We start from the raw sequence: 4600 nt of genomic DNA, 5'->3' as shown, positions 1-4600 counted from the left end.
AAATTTATAATATGCTTGACTTGCCACCGCTGAAAATTTGTTATTTGGATGTTAATCTTGCTGATCATTCTACAAAGAAACCTTTGGGTAAAGTTGATAATGTTCGCATTAATGTTAACAATAACCTTGTTCCCGTTGATTTTGTTGTCTTGGATATTGAATGCAATGCATCTTGTCCCATTATATTGGGAAGACCTTTTCTTCGAACTGTTGGTGCTATCATTGATATGAAGGAAGGTAATATAAAATATCAATTTCCTCTCAAGAAAGGTATGGAACACTTCCCTAGAAAGAGAATGAAGGTACCTTTTGATTCTATTATGAGAACCAATTATGATGTTGACACTTCGTCTCTTGATAATACTTGATACACACTTTCTGCGCCTAGCTGAAAGGCGTTAAAGAAAAGCGCTTATGGGAGACAACCCATGTTTTTACCTACAGTACTTTGTTTTTATTTTGTGTCTTGGAAGTTGTTTACTACTGTAGCAACCTCTCCTTATCTTAGTTTTGTGTTTTGTTGTGCCAAGTTAAGCCGTTGATAGAAAAGTAAGTACTAGATTTGGATTACTGCGCAGTTCCAGATTTCTTTGCTGTCACGAATCTGGGTCCACCTCCCTGTAGGTAGCTCAGAAAATTAAGCCAATTTACGTGCATGATCCTCAGATATGTACGCAACTTTCATTCAATATGAGCATTTTCATTTGAGCAAGTCTGGTGCCATTTTAAAATTCGTCAATACGAGCTGTTCTGTTTTGACAGATTCTGCCTTTTATTTCGCATTGCCTCTTTTGCTATGTTGGATGAATTTCTTTGATCCACTAATGTCCAGTAGCATTATGCAATGTCCAGAAGTGTTAAGAATGATTGTGTCACCTCTGAATATGTTAATTTTTATTGTGCACTAACCCTCTAATGAGTTGTTTCGAGTTTGGTGTGGAGGAAGTTTTCAAGGATCAAGAGAGGAGTATGATGCAACATGATCAAGGAGAGTGAGAGCTCTAAGCTTGGGGATGCCCCGGTGGTTCACCCCTGCATATATTAAGAAGATTCAAGCGTCTAAGTTTGGGGATGCCCAAGGCATCCCCTTCTTCATCGACAACATTATCAGGTTCCTCCCCTGAAACTATATTTTTATTCCATCACATCTTATGTGCTTTGCTTGGAGCGTCGGTTTGTTTTTGTTTTTTGTTTTGTTTGAATAAAATGGATCCTGGCATTCACTTTATGGGAGAGAGACACGCTCCGCTGTAGCATATGGACAAGTATGTCCTTGGTTTCTACTCATAGTATTCATGGCGAAGTTTCTTCTTCGTTAAATTGTTATATGGTTGGAATTGGAAAATGATACATGTAGTAATTGCTATTAATGTCTTGGGTAATGTGATACTTGGCAATTGTTGTGCTCATGATTAAGCTCTTGCATCATATGCTTTGCACCCATTAATGAAGAAATACATAGAGCATGCGAAAATTTGGTTTGCATATTTGGTTTCTCTAAGGTCTAGATAATTTCTAGTATTGAGTTTGAACAACAAGGAAGACGGTGTAGAGTCTTATAATGTTTTCAATATGTCTTTTATGTGAGTTTTGTTGCACCGGTTCATCCTTGTGTTTGTTTCAAATAAACCTTGCTAGCCTAAACCTTGTATCGAGAGGGAATACTTCTCATGCATCCAAAATACTTGAGCCAACCACTATGCCATTTGTGTCCACCATACCTACCTACTACATGGTATTTTCCGCCATTCCAAAGTAAATTGCTTGAGTGCTACCTTTAAAATTCCATCATTCACCTTTGCAATATATAGCTCATGGGACAAATAGCTTAAAAACTATTGTGGTATTGAATATGTAATTATGCACTTTATCTCTTATTAAGTTGCTTGTTGTGCGATAACCATGTTCACTGGGGACGCCATCAACTATTCATTGTTGAATTTCATGTGAGTTGCTATGCATGTCCGTCTTGTCTGAAGTAAGAGAGATCTACCACCTTATGGTTAAGCATGCATATTGTTAGAGAAGAACATTGGGCCGCTAACTAAAGCCATGATCCATGGTGGAAGTTTCAGTTTTGGACATATATCCTCAAATCTCAAATGAGAAAATTATTAATTGTTGTTACATTCTTATGCATAAAAGAGGAGTCCATTATCTGTTGTCTATGTTGTCCCGGTATGGATCTCTAAGTTGAAGAATAATCAATAGCGAGAAATCCAATGCGAGCTTTCTCCTTAGACCTTTGTACAGGCGGCATAGAGGTACCCCTTTGTGACACTTGGTTAAAACAGTGCATTGTGATGATCCGGTAGTCCAAGCTAATTAGGACAAGGTGCGGGCACTATTAGTACACTATGCATGAGGCTTGCAACTTATAAGATATAATTTACATGATGCATATGCTTTATTACTACCGTTGACAAAATTGTTTCATGTTTTCAAAATCAAAGCTCTAGCACAAATATAGCAATCGATGCTTTTCCTCTATGGAGGACCATTCTTTTACTTTCAATGTTGAGTCAGTTCACCTATTTCTCTCCATCTCAAGAAGCAAACACTTGTGTGAACTGTGCATTGATTCCTACATACTTGCTTATTGCACTTATTATATTACTCTATGTTGACAATATCCATGAGATATACATGTTACAAGTTGAAAGCAACCGCTGAAACTTAATCTTCTTTTGTGTTGCTTCAATGCCTTTACTTTGAATTATTGCTTTATGAGTTAACTCTTATGCAAGACTTATTGATGCTTGTCTTGAAGTGCTATTCATGAAAAGTCTTTGCTTTATGATTCACTTGTTTACTCATGTCATATACATTGTTTTGATCGCTGCATTCACTACATATGCTTTACAAATAGTATGATCAAGATTATGATGGCATGTCACTCCAGAAATTATCTGTGTTATCGTTTTACCTGCTCGGGACGAGCAGAACTAAGCTTGGGGATGCTGATACGTCTCCGACGTATCGATAATTTCTTATGTTCCATGCCACATTATTGATGTTATCTACATGTTTTATGCACACTTTATGTCATATTCGTGCATTTTCTGGAACTAACCTATTAACAAGATGCCGAAGTGCCAGTTGCTGTTTTCTGCTGTTTTTGGTTTCAGAAATCCTAGTAAGGAAATATTCTCGGAATTGGACGAAATCAACGCCCAGGGGCCTATTTTTCCACGAAGCTTCCAGAAGTCCGAAGACGAAACGAAGAGGGGCCACGGGGTGGCCAAACCCTAGGGCGGCGCGGCCCCACCCCTGGCCGCGCCGGCCTGTGGTTTGGGCCCCCCGTGCCGCCTCTTGACTTGCCCTTCCGCCTACTTAAAGCCTCCATGACGAAACCCCCAGTACCGAGAGCCACGATACGGAAAACCTTACTGAGACGCCACCGCCGCCGATCCCATCTCGGGGGATCCAGGAGATCGCCTCCGGCACCCTGCCGGAGAGGGGATTCATCTCCCGGAGGACTCTACGCCGCCATGGTCGCCTCCGGAGTGATGTGTGAGTAGTCTACCCCTAGACTATGGGTCCATAGCAGTAGCTAGATGGTTGTCTTCTCCCCATTGTGCTATCATTGTCGGATCTTGTGAGCTGCCTATCATGATCAAGATCATCTATCTGTAATTCTATATGTTGCGTTTGTTGGGATCCGATGAATAGAGAATACTTGTTATGTTGATTATCAAAGTTATATCTACGTGTTGTTTATGATCTTGCATGCTTTCCGTTACTAGTAGATGCTCTGGCCAAGTAGATGCTTGTAACTCCAAGAGGGAGTACTTATGCTCGATAGTGGGTTCATGCCTGCATTGACACACAGGACGATGTGAAAGTTCTAAGGTTGTGTTGTGCTGTTGCCACTAGGGATAAAACATTGATGCTATGTCTAAGGATGTAGTTGTTGATTACATTACGCACCATACTTAATGCAATTGTCTGTTGCTTTGCAACTTAATACTGGAGGGGGTTCGGATGATAACCTGAAGGTGGACTTTTTAGGCATAGATGCAGTTGGATGGCGGTCTATGTACTTTGTCGTAATGCCCAATTAAATCTCACTATACTCATCATGATATGTATGTGCATGGTCATGCCCTCTTTATTTGTCAATTGCCCAACTGTAATTTGTTCACCCAACATGTTGTTTGTCTTATGGGAGAGACACCTCTAGTGAACTGTGGACCCCGGTCCAATTCTCTTTACTGAAATACAATCTACTGCAATACTTGTTCTACTGTTTTCTGCAAACAATCATCTTCCACACAATATGGTTAATCCTTTGTTACAGCAAGCCGGTGAGATTGACAACCTCACTGTTTCGTTGGGGCAAAGTACTTTGGTTGTGTTGTGCAGGTTCCACGTTGGCGCCGGAATCCCTGGTGTTGCGCCGCACTACATCCCGCCGCCATCAACCTTCAACGTGCTTCTTGGCTCCTCCTGGTTCGATAAACCTTGGTTTCTTTCTGAGGGAAAACTTGCTGTTGTGCGCATCATACCTTCCTCTTGGGGTTCCCAACGAACGTGTGAGTTACACGCCATCAATATGTAATTAATAATTTCCATTTAGTTCTTGAGGAAAATAATTTCC

The sequence above is a fragment of the Lolium perenne genome, chromosome 3 (genome assembly GCF_019359855.2).
Source record: "Lolium perenne isolate Kyuss_39 chromosome 3, Kyuss_2.0, whole genome shotgun sequence".
Taxonomy (NCBI): Eukaryota; Viridiplantae; Streptophyta; class Magnoliopsida; order Poales; family Poaceae; genus Lolium; species Lolium perenne.
Note: the sequence above shows the minus strand (reverse complement) of the source record.